General features: G+C 48.1%; 1 pseudogene; it reads left to right on the top strand.

Annotated features, from left to right (window-relative positions):
* The window catches only part of LOC128349827 (zinc finger protein 208-like), a 38464-nt pseudogene extending 16578 nt beyond the window's left edge, over positions 1-21886 (top strand).
* Positions 21887-22136: the final 250 nt, after the last annotated feature.

Genomic DNA, 22136 nt, shown 5'->3' with positions numbered 1-22136 from the left:
GATTCTGTTGGTGTACCGACCACCCCGCTGCACTTCAGTCTCCCTACCTGAGCTGGCGGGGGTGGTCTCGGAGGTGGCCTTGGGTTCCTCCAGGCTTATTGTTTTGGGGGATTTCAATGTCCACGCTGAGGCCCCCCTAGTGGGTGCGGCTCAGGATTTCATGGCCTCCATGGCAACCATGGGCCTGTCTCAATTGGTATCGGGCCCTACCCACGTGGCGGGACACACTCTGGATCTGGTTTTTGCCGACTGGGAAATAAATGATCTGGAGGTGGGGGAATTTGAGACCACTCCCTTGTCATGGACAGATCATCACCTGGTGGGGTTTAGTTTGACTGCTCCGTCTGCCCTCTGCAGGGGTGGTGGGCCGATTAAGATGGTCCGCCCCCGGAGGCTTATGGATCCGCTTGGATTTCAGACGGCCCTCGGGGAGTTTCCAGTGTCCAGAGCTGGTGACCCTGTCGAGGCCTTGGTTGATCTCTGGAATGGAGAGATGGCCCAGGCTGTTGACACGGTTGCCCCCAAGCGCCCTCTCCAGCTTAGTGGAGCCCGTTCCGCTCCTTGGTTTTCCTCGGAGCTTAGGGCGATGAAGCAACTCGGACGGCGGCTGGAGCGACGCTGGAGGAAGAGTCGTCACGAATCCGATCGAACACGGGCTAGAACCCATTTTAGGGACTACGCCGTGGTGGGGGGGGGCGGCGAAGAAACGTTTTTTCTCCGCCTCCATTGCGTCTGCTCAGTGCAGGCAAACAGAGCTGTTTCGTGTGGTGAAAACATTGCTCCACACATCCCCCCGGACAATGGGGGAGGAGCCATCTACAGCTCTTTGTGATCGGTTTGCCTGTCACTTTGCAGATAAAGTCGCTTGCATCCGTGCTGACCTGGACTCCAGAGTTTTGGCAGTTCCGGCAGACGTGCCTTTGGCACCATCTGGTCCCGTTGTGTTGGATTCTTTTCGGTTGGTGCGGCCTGAGGATGTGGACAAGATCCTGGGCAGTGTGCGGGCGACTTTGTGCGCTCTTGACCCTTGCCCTTCATGGCTAATAAAAGCTGCCAGGGAGGGGACAGGCAGATGGCTGGAGGTGATGGTTAATGCTTCATTAAGGGAGGGCAGGATGCCATCGTGCCTCAAGGAGGCGGTGGTAAGACCTCTATTAAAAAAGCCCTCCCTTGATCCCTCCAGCCTGGACAACTATAGACCTGTGTCTAACCTGCCCTTTTGGGGCAAGGTGATGGAGCGTGTGGTGGCGTCCCAGCTGCAGAGGGTCTTGGATGATACGGATTATCTGGACCCTTTTCAATCTGGCTTCCGCCCCAGGTATGGGACTGAGACTGCCTTGGTCGCTCTAGTGGATGACCTACGCCGGGAACTAGACAGGGGGAGTGCGTCCCTGTTGGTTCTGCTGGACCTCTCGGCGGCGTTCGATACCATCGACCATGGTATCCTTCTGGGCCGCCTCTCGAGTATGGGAATCGGAGGCACTGCGTTGCAGTGGTTCCGGTCCTTTCTTGAGGGTAGGGTCCAGAAGGTGGTGCTGGGGGACTACTGCTCGGCCCCGTGGCCGTTGGCCTGTGGGGTCCCGCAGGGTTCGGTCTTGTCCCCCATGCTGTTTAACATCTACATGAAGCCGCTGGGAGAGGTCATCCGGGGATTTGGACTGAGTTGTCAGCAATATGCGGATGACACTCAGCTCTATCTCTCCTTGTCATCTGATCCTAGGGAGGCGGTGGATGTCCTGAACCGGGGACTGGAGGCCGTGATGGGTTGGATGTGGGCTAACAAACTGAAATTGAATCCGGATAAGACGGAGGTGCTGTTGGTCAGTAGGAGAGCCAATCGGGATGAGGAGATTTTACCGGTTCTGGATGGGGTTGCACTCCCCTTGAAGGAGCAAGTACGCAGCTTGGGGGTACTACTGGACCCGGCTCTGCTTTTGGAGGCTCAGGTGGAGGCGGTGGCCAGGGGTGCCTTTGCATGGCTTCGGCTGGTGCGCCAGCTGCGTCCCTTTCTCGAGAAGGCAGATCTGGCCACAGTTACCCACGCCTTAGTCACGTCGCGGCTGGATTACTGTAACGCGCTCTACGTGGGGCTGCCCTTGAAGAATATCCGGAAACTGCAGCTAGTGCAAAACGCGGCAGCGAGGGTGTTATCCAGAGCTGCCCGTTGGGAACATATCACCCCCATTTTGAAAGAGCTGCACTGGCTACCGGTTCGTTTCCGGGTCCAATTCAAGGTGCTGGTTTTGACCTTTAAAGCCCTAAACGGTTTGGGCCCAGGGTATTTGAGGGACCGCCTGCTCCCAAGGGTTGCTGCCCGCTTGACGAGGACATCTGAGGGGGCCCTGCTCCGGGTGCCGACAATGAGAGAGGCCCGGCTGTCGTGCACTCGGGACAGGGCCTTCTCTGTTGCTGCCCCCAGACTCTGGAATGCTCTCCCAGTGGTCATTCGCTCCTCGGACTCCATCATGGCTTTTAGAAAGCTTGTAAAGACTTGGCTTTTTACCCAGGCTTTTACATAATCGTTTTTACTGCTGCTTCTGGGTGTTTTTATTTCTTGTATTGTTTTATGCCTGTTTTTATATGTTTTTATACTCTTAGCATGTTGTTTTTATTGTGTTTTTATTGTATGTTTTTAACTTTTGTAAACCGCCTTGGGGCTATATTTTAACGAAAGGCGGTATAAAAATGCAAAAATAAATAAAATAAATAAATATCCGTTCTTTGATATACAGTGCCACTCCGCCCCTCCTTGTCCCTTCTATAGAGTGAATATCCAGGAATAATCGTGTCCCACTGGATCTCACCATTCCTCCAGGTTTCTGTTACACCCCCTATAATATCTATGTTTCCATTAGTAACCAAGTACTCCAGCTCACCCATCTTGGCTCAGAGGCTTCTAGCATTTGTATATAGACGCCAGTACTCTGAGTCCCTCACCTCATGATGGCATGTGCTATCCCCGTTACCATCTTTTAACCTATTTGGCAAGCTGTCATGTGTTTCCTTCTGCTCAACTCCTGGCTCTACTCTGTCCCCCTCTGGTTTATCTGAAACATGTTCACCCTCACAGATTAAGGGATTTTGCTGGCCAAAGCAGATACCACCCAGTTCCTGCCAACAATCCCCCAGGTGTCATTTTAAAAGTTGCTCTGTGACCTTGATTTTAAGCGCCAGCAGTCTGGTTCTATCTTAGTTGAAGTGGAGCCCATCCCTTTTATACAGGCTTCACTTTCCCCAAAATGTATCCCTGTGCCTAATGAATCTAAACCTCTCCTCTCAGCACCACCGTCTCATCCACGTATTGAAACCCCTCAGCTCTGCCTGTCTCGCTGTCCCTGTGCGTGGAACAGTTAGCACTTCAGAGAATGCTACCATGGGGATCCTGGACTTCAGTATGCTACCATCAGCCTAAATTTGAGTTCTAGGACCTCCCAACTGCATTTCCCAACATAGTTGTTGCCAACGTACACCATGACAGCTGACTCCTCCCCAGCACTGCCTAACAGCCTACCTAGAGGCAGTGTGACGTCTGAACCCTTTGCTGCAGGCAAGTGAGTTACTGTGTGGTCTACATGTGGGTCACAGACCCATCTCTCTGCACCTTTAATGATCAAATCACCCACTACTAGGACACCCCCACCCCCTGAAGGAGTATCCCATGTGCGAGAGGATATTGGCATATCACCTAAGGGGTCCCTGCTAAGGGAGTGTTTCCCTCTTCCTCAGACCAATGTCCTTCCCTGAGAACCTCATTCTCCATGACAGCAGAAGTACTGTCAGACTGGGAACTGGATGCCTCTACCACATCCCTGAGGGTCTCATCCACACACACCTCTTCTTCCCTGAGCTTCTACAGGTCAGCCACCTTGACTTCAAGGGAACAAACTTGTTCTCTGAGAGCCAGGAGCTATTTGCACCAAGTGCACACCCACAAATTCTGCCCCTCAGGCAGATAGCCGTACATGCGACACTCTGTGCAATACACTGGGAAGCACCCCCTCCTCTGCTGGCATTCTACCTTCATAATTAGTTTTTATTGGCTATTTAGAGTATATGGGGCATGAAGCTATGTGCTGGGTACTGTTGTCAGCAAATCAGTGTTTTTTGGTTTTGTCCTCCCAAGAAAATGACAAAAGTTAGGTAGTACCTAACTTATTCTTGCACTGGATGTCTCTATGGTGATGAAGGGGCACCACTTGTGAGCCTCCCCACAGAGCTCCCGCCAATCTCCCACGAAATGCCTGCAAAACACCTTCATTATCTATTTGCAGACTCACGTTTGCAAAGCTCCTCTGTTCTGGGCCTTGTATTCAAGACCAGCAGTCAAACGGACTCTCCTCAAGAATGTAATCCCTCCCACAAGCTGAGGCACTCACCTGGAATGAATCCCCCCCTTTCATTCTGCTCCTCTGTCAAAGAGACAAACACTTCCATCCAGCCAGAAATCAAACCCTAGAAAATTATCAGCCTTAACAGTCTTAGCTTCTCCTTCCCCTCTTGTTTTCTAGGTTGTTTGTTTGTTTTGTTTTGTTTGCTTGCTGTGTTTCCTTGCTTGATATCTTCTTTAGGAAAGAAATACTAGGACATAGCAAGCTCTGAGGGGGCTAGATGCTGAGCTAGATGGACCAATAGTCTCTCAGTACAAGGCAGCTTTCTTTGAAGCTCCAGGTTTTATCCCTGGCATGTTCAGGCATCTCCAGGGTTGGGAAATCTATTACCCTGATTATACCCAAATCTATTTCTCCTTGTCAGCTTAATCAGGGAAAGGCATAACTTCCCTAATTGTCTGCCTGGATGCAGTAATGGGCTGGATGAGGGATAACAAACTGAGGCTGAATCCAAACAAGATGGAGGTGCTCATTGTAGGTAGCTGCAGTTCAGGAGATGGGATTGATCCACCGGTTCTGGATGGGGTTACACTCCCCCAGAAGGAAGAGGTTCGTGGTTTGGGAGTACGTCTGGACCCAACTTTCTCCCTGATATCTCAGGGGGAGGCAGTGGCCAAGAGTGCTTTTTATCCGCTCTGGTTGTTACGCCAATCGTGCCCTTTCCTGGAAGAGTGTGACCTTAAGGTCACACTCATGCACATGCTGGTCAGCTCCAGGCTTGGCTACTGCAATGCACTCCCTAGGGGGCTGCTTTTGTATGTAGTGCAGAAACTGCAACTGGTGCAGAATGCTGCTGCCAGGTTGGTCTCTGGGTTGTCCTGAAGAAACTATATTACTCATGTTTTGAAAGAACTGCACAGGTTGCCAATAAGTTTCCGGGCAAAATTCAAAGTGCTGGTTATGACCTATAATGCCCTTAACCACCTGGGCCCAGGGTATTTAAGACAACGCCTTCTTCGTTATGACCCCTGCCACCTATTAAGATCGCCAGGGGAGGTTTGTCTGAGGGTGCCACCTCAGAATGGTGGCATCTCAGAGGTGAACCTTTTCTGTATTTACCCCAGAGTGGTGGAATGCACTTCCTGCTGAGATTAGAGCTGAAGTTTTAAAGCTTTTAGTTGAACTTTATTGATTGTTTTCACTTCAAAAGTTATATATGTTTAAAATGTGTTAAATTTTTGATTTGGTTTGTTGTAAACTGCCTAGAGACTTTAGTAGTGGGTGGTATAGAAATGTGTTCGTTAAATACATAAATAAAATTAAATAACAAACAAACCCACACCTGGAGCATCCATCACTCACTTCTTGAGCACCTGCTTTGCATGCTGAAGATCCCAGGTTTGGTCCCTGGCAGCATCCCCAACTAGGTTTGAGAAACGCTTCTTCCTGCAACCTTGCAGAATTGCTGCCAGTCAGGGTTGAGCAAGGCTCCAAAAGTTTAGCCCCCTACAGATGTTGGCCTACAACTCCCATCATCCTCAACTACAGTACCTTCCGGAGCCCAAGGAGAACAGAGAGGCTTGCATGGTTATTGTTATCCTCACAACCACCCTGCGTGGTAGGATCGGCTGAGAGATGAGCAAGTGGTCCATTTTCTGTGCTGACTTTTGAATGTTAATGGTGACGAGGCATAAGCACGCTGAAAGTAGGCCTATTCAGGGACTGGAAAATGGAGTCTGTGGAAGTCTGCGGCTGATGACAAATTGTTAATGGAACTGCCCTACAGTGATTGGTAAACACCCCAAAATAGTGTTCGGGATTTGTGTGGGGAAATTAGCTCAGAGTGGAACAGTTCCCCATCAGAATAAATTTAATGCAAAGTGTTGTTTACAGGAAAATAACTGGCTGAGAGAGAGATGTCCAAAAGCAGAGAAGGTTTTATTACTCCATTGAAAGGGTGTATAATGGATGATACAATGGATTATCTAGACCCATTTCAAACTGGCTTTCAGGTGGGCTATGGGGTGGAGGCTTGACTTGGTCAGCCTGATGGATGATCTCCAATTAGGAATTGACAGTGTAACCCTGTTAGTCCTTTTGGATCTCTTAGCAGATTTCGATACTATTGACTAAAGTATCCTTCTGGAACGTCTGAGGGGTTTGGGGGTGGGAGGCATTGCTTTGCAGTGGTTCTACTTCTATCTCTCGGGCAGATTCCAAATGGTGCCCCTTAGAGACTGTTGTTCTTCCAAATCTGAACTCTCGTATGGTGTCCCTCAGAGCTCCATATTGTCTCTGATGTTGTTTAATATGTACATGAAACTGCTGGGAGAGATCATCAGGAGATTCGGTGCAAGGTGTTCTCAATATGCTGATGACACCCAAATCTATTTCTCCATGTCAACATCATTGGGAGAAGGCATAACTTCTCCATGCCTGCCTGGAGTCAGTAATGGGCTGGATGAACGATAACAAACTGAGGCTGAATCGAGATAAGATGGAGGTACTTATTGTGCGGGGTCGGAACTTGGAAGACGATTTTGATCTGCCGGTTCTGAATAGTGTCACACTCCCCCAGAAGAAACAGGTATGCAGTCTGGGGGTGCTTCTGGATCTGAACATCTCCCTGGTGTCCCAGTTTGAGGCGGTGACCAGAGGTGCATTTTATCGCTTTGGTTGATACTTGAGTTGCATCCATTTTTTGAGATGAACAACCTCAAAATGGTGGTGCATATGCTGGTAACCTCTAGACTGGATTACTGCAATGCACTCTATGTGGGTCTGCCTTTGTACATACTCCAGAAAAAACAGTTGGTCCAGAATGCGGCAGCCAGGTTGGTCTCTGGGTCATCTAGGAGAGACAATATTACTCCTGTGTTGAAAGAACTGCACTGGCTGCTGATCCGTTTCCAGGCAAAATACAAGGTGTTGGTTTTTACCTATAAAGCCCTAAACAGCATAGGCCTTGGGTATTTAAGAGAACGTCTTCTTCACCATGAGCCCCATTGCCTGTTAAGATCATCTGGAGACGTTCGTCTGCTTTTGCGATCAACTCATTTGGCGACTACTCAGGAATGGGCCTTCTCTGTTGCTGCCCCTTTTATTTTATTTTATTTCTTTTTTTAAAATTTAATGTTTTTAAACATTGTATAACAATTTATATTTTGCGACAACATGCCCAAGTTGCCCCCCACCCCGCCCCATACCCTCCCCTAAGAAAGAAGGGGAAAGAAAGAAAGAAAAAATACAGAAGAGGAAAAAAGGAAGAGAAGAAGGGAGAATCACCATTGCACTAAGATTTGGATAGGTCAGAAAGATTCTTATTCTAAGAAAAGATTAAGAAAGTTATCCCAAATTTCAGACCATTTATCCAATTTATTTACTCTTAAGAGGGCCCATTTTTCATGTGCCGCAAGCTTAAGCAGGTCCTGTACCCAATCCTCGCACCAAGGGGGATTGGGAGATTTCCACAGCCTCAATATCAACCTCTTGGCAACCAGCAGGCTCCGCCAAAGCCATTGTTTAGAGCTGTATTTTAGTCCCCAGCTGGTTGGAATAAACCCCAACACTGCATTTCGATCCTTCAGTACAAGAGATGACTCCAGCACTAAGTTAATTCGCATAGTGACCTCTCTCTGGAAGCCTTGCACTATGGAACATTCCCAGAATATATGTGTTAAATTGGCCTGTGGATTATTGCATCTCCAACAGTTACTATTTGAGGACATTTTTAATCGCATAAGGTATAGAGGAGTCCAGTAGGCCCTGAAAATAATCTTCAGCTGGATGAGGCGCTATTTAAGATCCAATGTACTACATTGAACACGACTTAAAATATTTTGCCATTGCTCAGATGACAGTTTATCAGAAAGTTCCAAGTTCCATTTGTCCCTAAGTAAATCTAACCCAGGGTCTATATGTCTATGCACACTGGCATATAGGTACTTATTTAGTTTTGGGAGAGAGGCCATCTTAATGGCAAGCCCAAAGATTGCTGGGGTCGCCAAGACGTCTGGACCGAATTGAGCCAATATGGTATGTCGCAGTTGCATATTTTGCATATACGTCGCAGTTGCACATGCCGGTGGTAGATGGAACTCCTCTTGCAGGAGTGCAAAGGGTTTGTAGCTATCATTTACATTTTTCAGCTGTGATAACCAGTAAATCCCTTTATCAATCCAATGTTTCCACAAAATTGGTTGTTTGCCTATCAGTATATGTGGGTTACCCCACAGTGTCATATCCATGTGGGCATTAGGGGTGTGCACGGAACCGGGCTCTCTAAAGAACTAAACTTTAGAGAGCGGGCGGCGGGAGAACTCCCTGCCGTCCGTTCGCTTTGCCAGCTGGGTTGCAAATGGCTTCTAGGAAGCCTTTCGCGCACGCGCGAAAGGCTTCCTAGAAGCCATTTGCAACTCAGCGGCAAAGTGAACGGGGACGGCAGGAGAGTTCTCCTGCCGACCCCTTGAGATGGGGAGATATTTGGCAAGAAGGGGGCGGCAGGGGACATCTGGAAAGCTGCAGGGGGCGGCCGCCAGCCGAGGGGGTTTAGCTTGAAGGAGGCGGCAGGGACTGGGAGCGATCCTGCCGCCCCGTTACGTATAGGAATGGAGGAGCCCGAGCCGCGCCAGCGGAGATTGAAGCCGGCGGCACCCTGCCGCCCGATTACTACAAGAATTATGGTTACTATGATGGAAGGGGTGAGGAAAGCCCCCCCTGTTTTTATTGGAACCCCCCACCCAAACCAAAACCACCCTGTGTCTGGACCGGTCTGGAGGCCTTTAGAATGGCCTCCGAACCGGTCCGTGCACATGACTAGTGGGCATAGGGATCAAAGCTTAGTTGCCTTGCCAGTTCCTTCCAGGCATGTCGGGCTGCTAGTATAGTAGGGGATTGGTAGTGGGGATGTTTAAGATATCTGGAGCCAAGTGCTTCCCATCCCTCCAAGGGTTTCAGTTCTGCTAGCTCCACTTGAGCCCATTCTGGCCTTTCCCCATCTGTGTTGGCATGCCAGTGGATAGCTTGTGCAATTAAAAACGTGTTATGGTACAATCTAAGATTCACTAGGTTGAAGCCCCCTTTGTCTGCGGCCAACTGGAGTTTATTAAAAGCAACCCGAGGCCTGCCATTATCCCAGAGGAACCTCCTCACAGCTCTGTCAATTTCTCTACAGTATTTTTGAGGAATAAGCAACAGAAGCCCTCTTAAAGTATTAATACATCTGGGCATAACATTCATTTTTACAACAGCTATCTTAGCCCACAAACTCAGCGGAAGGTCAGCCCAGCGGAGGAAGTCTATCTTAATCTGTGAAAGTATTTTATCTAAGTTAGTTTTGACAATTAGATTAGGTTGTTTAGTAATTAGAATACCTAAGTATTTCACGTAGTCTGTTTTCCAAATAAAGAGCAAGGGCATATCTCTATGAGAGAGGGGCAGTTTCCCTATGGACATGGACATGGATTTGTGCCAATTAATTTTGTATCCAGAGAGGTCCCCAAATTGGTATAGTAATTCCATAAGTTTAGGGACGGATTCCTGTGGTTTGGAAAGAAACAAGTGCCAAGCTAGTCTCAGGTTTTCTATTAAACTTCAAAAACTCTTGAATTTCAGATCCAATCATTGTAATGAATTTGGGGTCCTTTAACAGGGATGTATTTAGTCTCCAGTGTTTCTGCTTCAGGTCTCCACTTTCTGTCAATTGTATTTTTAATACCACAGGTGCATGATCCAAGATAATGAGTGGGCCAATATCGCATGCAATTACCTGTTCCCTTTTCTTTGGAATGCGCTCCCTGTTGAACTAAGAACCTCTCCATCCCTGGCAACTTTTTAAAAGGCACTGAAGACACATTTATTCACCCCGGCTTTGAATTAGATGTATGGTTTAAAATTTTTAATGTTGGTTTTAAATTATTTTAATGTTAATGATTTTGGTGTTAGAATGATTTTAATTGTTTAATTGATTTAGTTTTGATTTATATTGTTAATTGATTTTAAGTTGTTGTATTTTATTGTAAACCATCTGGAGCCATTTCTGGAAGTGTGGTATATAAATCAAATCCAATCAATCAATCAATCAATATAAGAGAGTCACTAAAAGCAATATTATTTTAAAAAATGCATTACAAAATGAACCATACAAATGCTAAGAGGAAATTTAGCTTAATGTCCAAATTAAAGTAGCTTCTAGGCTGGCCAGAGAAAGGAGGCTCAGACAAAAGGGCTCTTGGATTTAAGAGAGAGAAGCGACAGGGATAGAGAGAGCCCTGACTGGGGTCCAGCAGTTATCATACAACCTCGCTTCTTCCTTCAGTAGCGGGTGGATCCTTGTGTCTTTGGAGTGTCCAAAGGATCTCTCTCCTTGGGGCTCTCTCTGGGGAGCAGAAAGTAGCAGCAAAGCGTCAAGGGAGTTAGGTACCAGAGGTAGATCCAAAGGGTGCCTGTTCTCATGAAGCCAGCTCCAGGTGTTAATGAGGAGGGCAGTGCAGATCGCATCTGACAAGGGGACTGATCTAGGGCCTGGAGCAAGGGTGGCCCTCAGAGCAAAACACAGCTAATTTGTATAGCAAGTGTCTGCTGCTGCAGCATGCAAGTAACTGGAGACTCCATGAGGTGCCAACCAAGCAGGTAGCACTGGAGACCAAGAGGAGCTCAAGAATCCAGGGGCAGATAAAGCCCAAAATGTGTCCTGAGGGGACATTCCAATTGACCTTCTTCCTTGGCTAGGGCAGTTCCGGGGAATCTCAAAAGATCCCATTGTTTGTTGTGCTGCACTACAATGCTATGTATGAATAAGTTAATGCAAATGGAGCAATTGAATGTGCAAACATGGGAACTCTCTTCGATAGGAAACACCTAGTCAACTAATCCACGTTTTTAATTGGTGCATCTCTGAGTTCCTATCTCCCACTCTAGCCTCTTTCGATAAGGAGGGAATGCACATTAGCGGGAAACGTATCTGACTTCCCTGCTGAAATAATTGTTTTTCATCTGGTTTGAGGCATCAATGGAGGGGAGGTAAACCAAAGGAGAGTAAATAGTGCAGAGTGACCTTGAATAGAGAGTTAACTGTTGCAGTTGGTAGTACCCTGGGATGAACAGGTGCATAGCTTGGGAGTACTCCTGGATTTGTCGCTGTTGCTGGGGCCCAGGTGGCCGCAGTGACCAGGAGTGCCTATTTTCAACTCAGGCTTGTCTGCCAGCTACAGCCCTTTTTGGACAGAGATAGAATGGCCACAGTGATTCATGCTCTGGTAACCTCCAGACCGGGCTATTGTAATGTGCTTTATGTGGGGCTGTCCCTGAAGACAATTCAGAGGCTGCAACTAGTGCAGAATGCAGCAGCAAGACTGTTGATGGGCACTTCTGGCAGGATGCACATCATGCCGGTCTTAAAGGAATGGCACTGTAGGGGAGGCCCTAGCCTTCTTTACCCTAGCCTTTGAATAGAGATGTAGTGGTTCTTCCCCCCTCAGGCCCTGTATTTTTTTAATTTTTGATTTTATGTTGTTGTATTTTATGATGTTGCATTTTTATATTTTTGATTTTATGATGTTGCATTTTAATTATGTTTTATATTGGGTTTTATTGTAACCCGCTCTGAGACCTTTGAGTATAGGATGGGCTAGAAATGTAATAAATAAATAAATAAATAAATAAATAACACATAAATAAGTGACTGTTCCCCAATATGCCAACAAACGGAGGGCTCATGATTCTGTGAGGCTCCTGAGCATGTCAAAAGTGAGACCCATGCTTCTGTCGTCTCAAAACAAGGGGGGGAGCAAAGAGGCTTCTGGGAGTGGGCAGAAAAATTATAAGGGAAAGGTAGCCATTGTCTGTAGCCAGGCTTCAAGCCAATACACATTTGCCCAAATTATCAAAGCAGTTCTCTTTATAATAAAAGGAGTATAAACCACCATACAAGGCAGACTATCCCACTGTCAAACAGCTCTAAAAATTTGGAACTTCATCATCATGTCCAAGCGAAATGTGCTTCCCTTTTAATTTCACCCCACTCCAATTTGTTACATTTTTGCCTTCACAACAACCCTGTGAGCTAGATTAGCCTAGGAGAGAAGCACGTGGCCCGCAGTCACAACATGCATTTCAGGGCTGAACAGGGCTTGTGAACTCCGGTCTCCTGACACTACATGACACAAGCAGCACACAGAATGTTGTATATTCTGGTATTTAATAAGCCCTCTACATGCGTGTAACCAGCAAGGGGCAGGCAGGGCACGTGCCCTAGGCGCTGCTGAAGGGGGGTGCAAAATGCCTGCCATGCTCCTGCCCCCACCACCACACATTAAAAAAATAAATTCCCGAGTCCGGGCTGGCGGCGCCTCCCTCTCCCTTTCCCCTGGCTCCTCCCTTGTCCTGCTCTCATTGGCTGAGAAATACTGGCTGCACATGCATCATCGGGAAGGATTGGGAAGTTCCTAGCATGCTGCTGCTGCTGCTGGCGGGTCAGGGTGGGCTAGAGATGCAGCCCGCCCCCTTAACACTTAGTTTGGCCGCTGTACAGGTCCCCGCCGCCTATTGCTGTGTGGTTGTGGCTGTGCTGTGCTAAGTGGCTGCTGTTCCCCGCCTTGCTGTGCCTTGGAGGGTGGCTGCTGGTCTTCTGATGACAGGACAGGACTAGAGAGACATGGCGCCCTTAGGTAATCCCATCCTGGTGCCACCAGCTTATGCACCGCCCGCCAGCCCTTCGCTGGGGAAGCCCCGCCAGGGAGGAGAAAAGGCAGCCAAAGGCCTGCATGTGTGTGTGTACTCAATAAGAAGGGGAATGTGAGAGAAGCTTTTCCTCCTGACCAACTCCAGCCTGGAGAACCAGAAAGCTTTGTACTTTTGGGGGGGGGGGGTTAGACAGCAGGACACTTTGGAGAGTTATGTGAGCTGGTGAGGAGGGACCATTGCGAGCCACCCACGATGGCTCCTCCCTTTCCCTTCCCCCTGCCTGCCTCGCTTGCTGACTGGCTCACTCTTTTTTGTCTCCTTTCCCCCCTTCTGAATCTGAACCAGCACACAAAAGAAGAGCTGGGAGAATTTGCTCCCCACTCCAGCCCGCTGCTCGCATGTGCTCTCCACCCCATCACCTCTGTCTTTCTCTCTGCATCACCAGAGCCCCTGGTGGCGCAGTGGTAAAACTGCCGCCCTGTAACCAGGTTACAAGTTCAATCCTGACCAGGGGCTCAAGGTTGACTCAGCCTTCCATTCTTCCGAGGTCGGTAAAATGAGTACCCAGAATGTTGGGGGGCAATATGCTAAATCATTGTAAACCGCTTAGAGAGCTTCCAGCTATAGAGCAGTATATAAATGTAAGTATTATTATTATTATTATTATTATTGCTGCTGCTGCTGCTGCTTGGTGGGGAAAAGGAAATGAAGACGCAAACCAGAGCATTGGCTTTTGCTGCTGCTGATATTTTTTCCTTCTTTCCCGCACACTTTATTTGCCGCCCCTCGCCTCCTTTCCTGCTGCTGCTTTGCGTGGCTTAGAGCAGTGTTTCTCAACCACCGGTCCCTGGACCGCTGCCGGTCCCCGAAGGGTTGAGTGCCGGTCCCTGACTGGGAGTCAACCCCCCCCCCCCCGAAATCAAGGCACTCACTTCCTCAATTTTGCACATGGCACGGAAGAGGAAGAGTATCACGGAGGCATGGGACCCTTCTTGTGCCTTGCCTCCACGTGCTGCTGAGATCTTCCTATAGCTATCTTATTCCCTATCTTTACAGCTTCAAACTGTATGCGATGCGGGGGCATGGAGGAAAAAGTATGGCAGTGGGCGCCACTTGAAGGGCTGCTGGTTCTTGCATGCTCATTGTTTGCAGCCAAAGGTTGGTTGATTGAAACCCAGCTGCCTGTTGTGGTCGAGGCGCCTTGAGAGGGAACACTGTTTCCCTCTTGCATCAGTGGGGCTTGCTTGTATGTTGTTTTCATTGGCCCCATGTAGCTTTTGAATTTTTCCAATGGCCCAGCATCCCCTCTCCATTGAGTAATCACAAGCACCTCCACTCCAGACATACTGGAGACAAATTTGTTCACCCAGGCTTTTAGATTCAGGGGTTCTCAACCTTGGGTACCCAGACGTTGGTGGACTTCTACTCCCATAATCTCGAGTCATAATGGCCAAATGCCATTGTTGTTGGGGGTTATGGGAGTTTAACTGAGGGACCCAAGGTTAAGAACCCCTAATATTCAATGTTTGCAAAAGATTCCAAATTTAATTATTTTAATGCTTATATTATTTTCATTCTAAACTGCCCAGAGATGCAAGTTTTGGGCAGTATAGAAGTCTGATAGATAGACAGACAGACAGACAGATAGACAGACTTGAAACCCCTTTACTAACTGCTGGTCCGGGAAACTGCGCATGAAGAATGTAGCGGTCCTTGAAACTCTGCACGAAGAATTTAGCGGTCCTTGACTCCAAAAAGTTTGAGAAACACTGGCTTAGAGCGTCCCTCTGCCTGCCTCAGAAGCTCTTAGAATAAGGAAAGGGTTAACTCTCCTTGGTGGTGGGGGAAGCAGCCGGAGGATTTCGCTGCCAGACATGCCCTCTCAGCAGGAGAAGGAGCCTAACTGGTCCCCTGCTGCATTCTTGAGTTCCTGGTCGCTCTGCATTTGGAAAGAGCAGCAGCACATTAGCTGCAGCAGCCGGCTGCGAAGGGAGAGCGAGAGTTTCCCTCCCTTGGATCTGGAGGGCGGTGCAAGAGGTCAGCAGCACGTCCTCTTTGACACACTGACCCTGCGCCCAGCTCGGGAAGCTCGTTACTGCTTGCGGAGCGCTTTGCAGAAAGAGGAAGGTAAGAGGAAAGCAGCAGCAAGTGGGGGTGGGGTGGGGTGGGGTGGGGTGGGGAGGGAAGGGAAGGGGGTGTTGTGGGGTGCAGTCTCCCTGCAGCTGCTCCAGTCCTGCAGCGAAAAGTGTCCCGGCATTGCTGTGAGGTGCACAGCCAGCAGCCTGGGCGTGGGGTGGGGGGGAGTGTTGCAAGAGCTCTTCCCTCCAAGCCCAGGTTGTCCCCATTGCTCTCAGCAACCAGCGAGTTTTGAGCTACGGGGAGGGGGAAGTTTCTCCTTGCGAATACGATTTAACTGCTCATTCTTTTATTTCTCCTCCTCTCTGCAAGGAGACAAAGGGGTCAGTTCAGACAGTGTGTTTATTATGTCTGTGGTTTTTTATACTCGCTTGCAGAACAGATTCGGAACCCTACTGGACCTCCCCTCCCCAGATGACGGCCTATCCCTCCCCTCCCTCTCTATGGTTCCCAGGCTTCCTCTGTTGTATTTCCTGCTCCAAACACAGCACCTTCCCCTAGATCGAAGTCCATAAAATGATAGAGTCATGCACGGTGATCAGCTGTTGAGCAGCAATGCTTTCCCAAGTTAGAGTTGAACACTTTGGCTCCTTTGTCCTCTATGGAAACCTGCTAACCTGCATGCTAGCTTGAAGCCCACAAATTAAATGGGCATGCTTGGAGATCTGAGACCAGGGGCTTGCAGTTGGTCCCTCCCATTCCTCTTTTCCTCCCAACCTCTTTTCTCTCTCTGTGCAACTCTAACCCATCCTACTTCTATGAGGTTTCATGCTCCAAACTTTTCAGTGGAAGAGTTCTGCATATTTTCTGGGAAAGTAATGCATTTTGGAATGGGATTGATAGTAGTAGTAGTAGTAGTAGTAGTAGTAGTAGTAGTCAGTCATCTGGGTGAGGTCTGGCACGCTAAAAACTAAACAGGTGTTTGTTTTTTGTGCTTTGATCTGGGAGTTTATATCAGTGAGTGAAGTCAAAGAAATGTTAGATAGATGGAAAGAAACTGGGGGAAACCTCTTTTACAAGCAAGGGTCCTCACAGTTTGCAAGGTCAGATTTCTCCTGGAGAATGAAAAGAGACAGTTTTGCAACTGAAAGTGGGGTGTTGGACAGGGCAAAGGAGGCAAGGGACTGGGTGACTGCTATGGGACGGGTCTTCTCTGTTGCTACCTCGAGGCTCCGGAATGCGCTCTCTGGTGAAAGAAGAGCTTCCTCACCTCTGACCACTTTTAGAAAGTCAGTCAAGGCACATCTGCTCACCCAGGCTTTTAATTAGATACTCTTTTGATAGTTTTTAACATTGTTTAATTTTAAATTATTATGAGTTTATCCTTTTTATTTTGTTGTGAGACATACATATGTTAAATAAATAAGTGAGAAGCAAGCCTTAAGGAAGCTGCCTGGGGGGTCTGGCTCCCCCCACCCCACCTTGGGCTCTCTCCTCTTGCAAAATCTCGGGGTCAGTTCTTCACCCCCAACCTGACTGGGATATTCCTGGGCAAAGTGCTCTGTTGGATCCCAGGAGGGAGAAATGGGGTGGCGGGGGGAGAGAAGTGCCTGAAGAGGCTATAAGTGGGGCTCTGTAAGGTGCCAGAGGGACGACAGGGGTGACCCTTAAGGCTTGATGACCCTTATTGCTGTCAGAGCAAAAAACAAAAATTCATTTCTGAAATATTTGTTTGTTTGTTTATTTATTTATTTATTTATTATTTCTGTGCCGCTCTTCCAAAAGTGGCTCAGGGTGGTTTACATAGAGAAATATTAAATACATAAGATGAAATATGTACACATGCAGAGTTTTTCCACCTCTTTTATACCAGAAAGTGGATGAAACTTGTAAACAGCACTCTTGTCTTGTAAGCAGCACCTTTTCCGCCTGTGTCAGAGATTAAAACGACTCTCTCACAACACCTCAGGCAGGGAGAGAAAATTGTGCCAATTGCCAAAAGTATGCCCCACCTGCATGACTGGTTGATGGTGATGATTTATTATTCGCTTAACCTGTGCAGAGTATCTGTGCATTAGTACTTGATTGCTCCCTTCACCCCCTGCCACAGGCCCCCTCCCCTCAGAGATCTCCCCACCCTCACCTGAGCCACACTCCTGCTCCTCCTCCTCCATCCCTTTACTCCATCCCCCTCACCCCTCTTGGTCGAGGCTCAAGCATTGCTTGCACCTCTTGGCCAAGCTGCAGCCCCCTATCCCCAGAGACCTCCTCACCCAAGCCCCACTCCTGCTGCTCCCCAAAGGTCAGCAGCGGTAGACTGGGCCCTTCCTCGCCACCGCCGCCGTGGCTGCTCGTTCTTCTCAGCCTGCTGACAGGCTCAGGCCCATCCCTCGCCCTTCTTTCTTTCTCTCTTCTCCTCCCTACTTCCCTCTCTCTCTCCCTCCCTCCAATTGTTCTTTCCCTCTGTCTTTCTTTCAACCACTCTCTCTCCCTTCCTGAGTTAACAGATCTTGAACATCTTCCGACCAGTAAGAGCTGCATTCCAACTGACCTTAACCATCACAGGCTCCTCTTCCCTATCTGCATATGGAATCTCCACTGCCCAATCACCATGGTGCTTCCACTTGTGAACTCTCAGGAGAGCTGCCACACATGGGATTAGCCACGGGTACACCTTCGAGAAATATACATAAACTAGCGGACCCCACACAGGGCATCTGTGCGGCAGTACACTCCCCCCCGACCTTCTGACCCAGTCATTCCTCCCCCCCATCTTCTGCCCCAGTCTCCCCCATCTATGCCCCATTTCTCCCCCTCTCCAGGCCCATTTCTTTTTCCCCTCCGCAGCTTTTACCACCCTCCTTTCTTCTCCGTTTCTCTCTTTCTTCCTCTTTGCCGCTGCTTTCCCCTTACCATCTGTCTTCTTCGTTTCTTTCTCTCTCTCTCTTTTTCTCCCCTCCCTCACCTGTCCTAGCCTGCAGTCCTTATTTATCTCCATTTCCCTCTCTGTCTGTCTCCTCCGTTCCCCCCCCCAGGCGCTTTTTCGGCTGCCTTTTTTGGTTTCCCTCATGGCACTGCCACCCGTCGGTCCAATGCTTCCGAAGCCGCATGTCTCTTCCCTCCCATGGCCAAACTTTCCTGTCCCTTTCCTAGCTTCCCCACTGCCTTCTTACTGCGTGGTCCTCACGCAAGAAAGTGCCTCTTCCGCCTACTCCTTCATCTCCTTGCTGCTGCCATTATTTCTCGCCACCACCGGCCGCCCACCTCAGGCCAACGGGGCTTCACGTGTGACCCCCTGTGGACCCACCAATTGCAGGGGCAAGCTTCGCCAACCGCCTCCTGGCATGCGTTCCTCCCTCCCACCCTTGCATGTGTCTCCCCCTCTGGGCCCGCCATTGGTTGTAGCTGCAGCAAGGCGGAGCTTGCAACATCCCCACAGACCCCCCTGATCCGTCTACAGGAATTAATAATATAGATATATAGCTGGTCCCTAGTCCTCCCACAGCAGCTGGCTGTTTGCCGCGCCGCTGCTTCTCGTCGCTTGGTGGCTGACCGTTCCCATCGCTAATCATCAGCTCGCTCGTGAATTTTCACAAGAACTGCCATGAATGGGATTAGCGACGGGTACGTCTAGGAGAATTACATATATACATAGATGGATAGATGATCATTCTTTACATTACAGACTCTATGGCTAAGGGGGAAATACACCACTTTGCAGTTCAGACAATCAACTAATAACATGATAATGACGAACCCCAAATTCGAAATCCTTCAGTACACCTAGTATTTAAATCCAGGGTAGAGAATACATGGTTTTCCATTCATGTGATAATTTGTACTCGGGTAGAGTAATCATGTGTTGAATGTATCATCGGAACTGGCCCAAAGATTTTTAGAAAGGAAGAGGGGAAATAGTGCATTATCTCGGGTAGCAGATAGCTCTGTTGGAGCGAAAAAAGATGTTGGGAATCTTTAGCCTGGAGAACAGAAGACTAAGGAGAGATGGAATAGCCATCTTCAAAGATCTGAAGTGGGTATGTGATAAATGGAGTGAACTTGTTCTCTGTTGCTGCTGAGGGCAGGCCTGGAACCAGTGGAGTGAAATTGCCAAGAAGCAGATTTAGGCTCGGCATTGCGAATAATGTGCCAACTGTAAGAGCTGCTGGACACGGGAACAGCCTTCCTTGCTCCATGGTGGGCTTCCCTTCCCTGCAGGTTTACAAACAAAAACAAGCATCTGTCAGGGAGACTGTGGGCCAAGGCAGTGGGTTAGACTAGATGACCTCCAAGGTGTCCCTTCCAACTCTAACATTCTATAAATCTGTGTGAATTGTGTATTTGTTTTATTTGGGTATCATTGCATGTTGCTATTTGTGCATGGTCCCCCCTGCTTTACCAAGACGCCAGCTCAGCGGCACCTCAGTTCTTGGCTCGGCACATGCGCGGAGTCCAGAACTGAGCTGCCTCCGAGCCATTCGCTCAGTAGAGGAAGGGGAGCATGGTTGGGGCTGCGCCAGGAGGGCCAGTGGTGGTGAGCGGTGGAGCTGGCAGCCATGCCACAAGGGCAAGCTGCTTTTCCCCTCTCTCACCTGGCCGCCCCTTAGCTTTTGAAGGGCCCCCTCCCCTTGTACTTATAATGGAGAATCCTGCCAACCTCTTCTTTTCATTTCCACCATTTCTTTTAAGAAGATATCCTTTCCTATTCTAGGCTCTGACCAGTTTTCTCTCTTCCCATCAGCATGTGACAATTGGAAGATGGAAAATAAGGGGAAACCCAGCAAAGGATGATTAGGAGCTGACAGACAGAAAAAGAGAAACCAGAAGAGACTAAAACCTGGAGCAGAAGGGAAGAGCAGGAGTGGATCACCTGCTTAGCATGGAATCCAAAACGTAATAAATCAAGAAAGAGAGAAAATCTGGTGCCCTCTTCATAGGAAAGGCTTGAGTCTTGAGCCAAGCTTTGATCCTCAGTTGGAAATGAACACAGAGAAGAAAGTGTGTGGAAGCTTGGAGTGTGGAAATGGCTTCAGCAGGGGTGGAGCTCTTACTCTGCACCATAGAACCTGCACTGGGGCGAAGACACATAAATGCTCTGTGTGCGGGAAGAGCTTCAGCCGGAGTGGACATCTTAAACGACATCATATAACCCACACTGGAGAGAAACCACACAAATGTCTGGAGTGTGGAAAGAGCTTCAGCCAGAGTGACCAACTTACTGTACACCATAGAACCCACACTGGGGAGAGACCGTATGAATGCTTGGAGTGTGGGAAGAGCTTCAGCCGGAGTGCAAATCTTAAACGACATCATAGAACCCACACTGGACAGAAACCACACAAATGTCTGGAGTGTGGAAAGAGCTTCAGCAATAGTAGAGATCTTACTGTACACCATAGAAGCCACACCGGGGAGAAACCATATGAATGCTTGGAGTGTGGAAAGAGGTTCAGCCAGAGTGGACATCTTACATTACACAATAGAACCCACACAGGGGAGAAACCGTATGAATGTCTGGAGTGTGAAAAGAGCTTCAGCAGTAGTGAACAACTTACTGTACACCATAGGAGCCACACTGGGGAGAAACCATATGAATGCTTGGAGTGTGGAAAGAGGTTCAGCCGGAGTGGACATTTTACATTACACCATAGAACCCACACTGGGGAGAAGCCATATGAATGCTTGGAGTGTGGGAAGAGCTTTAGCCAGGTTGGACATCTTGACCAACATCATAGAACCCACACTGGGGAGAAACCATATGAATGCTTGGAGTGTGGAAAGAGGTTCAGCCATAGTGGACTTCTTACATTACATCATAGAAGCCACACTGGCAAGAAACCATATGAATGCTTGGAGTGTGGGAAGAGCTTCAGCCGGAATGGACATCTTGAACAACATCATAGAACCCACACTGGGGAGAAACCATATGAATGCTTGGAGTGTGGGAAGAGCTTCAGCCGGAATGGACAACTTACTGTACACCATAGAACCCACACTGGGGAGAAACCATATGAATGCTTGGAGTGTGGGAAGGGCTTCAGCAGTAGTGCACAATTTACTGTACACCATAGAACCCACACTGGAGAGAAACCACACAAATGTCTGGAGTGTGGAAAGAGCTTTGTCAGTAGTGGACTTCTTTCATTACACCATAGAACCCACATTGGGTAGAAACCTTATGAGTGCTTGGAGTGTGGAAAGAGCTTCAGCCAGATTCAACCTCTTGAACAACATCATAGAACCCACACTGGGGAGAAACCATATGAATGCTTGGAGTGTGGAAAGAGGTTCAGCCAGAGTGGACACCTTACTGTACACCGTAGAACCCACACTGGAGAGAAACCACACAAATGTCTGGAGTGTGGAAAGAGCTTCAGCAGTAGTGAATTTCTTACATTACACCATAGAAGCCACACAGGGGAGAAACCTTATGAGTGCTTGGAGTGTGGGAAGAGCTTCATCTGGATTGGAAATCTTAAAAAACATCATAGAACCCACACTGGGGGAAAACCATATTAATGCTTGGAGTATGGGAAGAGTTTTGGCAGCAGTGAATCTCTTACTAGGCATCATAGAATCCACACTGGGGAGAAACCATTTAAATTGTTTTGCATGTAGAAAGATCTTCATCTGGAATGAAGTATTTATTATACATCATAGAAACCATGCTTCCATTGCGGAAAGAGCTTCAGGAGAAAGCAGTGCCTTATTGCGTATGTGCAAACTCATACACAGTATTGTATTGTAATTTTATTTACAGTCATTGACCAAACAGAGAATAAAAACTAGTAAACATTAAAGTGTGTGTGTGTGTGTACATGTGTGTGTGTATATGTGTGTGTGTGTATATATATATACAATTTAAAATTGGGATTATATCCCATTATACCTTTTAAAAACAATATAACTCAACTTAGCTACAGAAATAGAAATTGAAGCATCTTTATCTGAAAGCAGATGTTTTACAAGGTTATCATCGGATTGATCTACCAGTTTACATATTAAAGGAACAATATGGCGTTCCCTGGGATATAAATGGAGATTATAGTT

The sequence above is a fragment of the Hemicordylus capensis genome, chromosome 3 (genome assembly GCF_027244095.1).
Source record: "Hemicordylus capensis ecotype Gifberg chromosome 3, rHemCap1.1.pri, whole genome shotgun sequence".
Taxonomy (NCBI): Eukaryota; Metazoa; Chordata; class Lepidosauria; order Squamata; family Cordylidae; genus Hemicordylus; species Hemicordylus capensis.
This window is presented reverse-complemented; position numbering and strand designations above follow the sequence as displayed.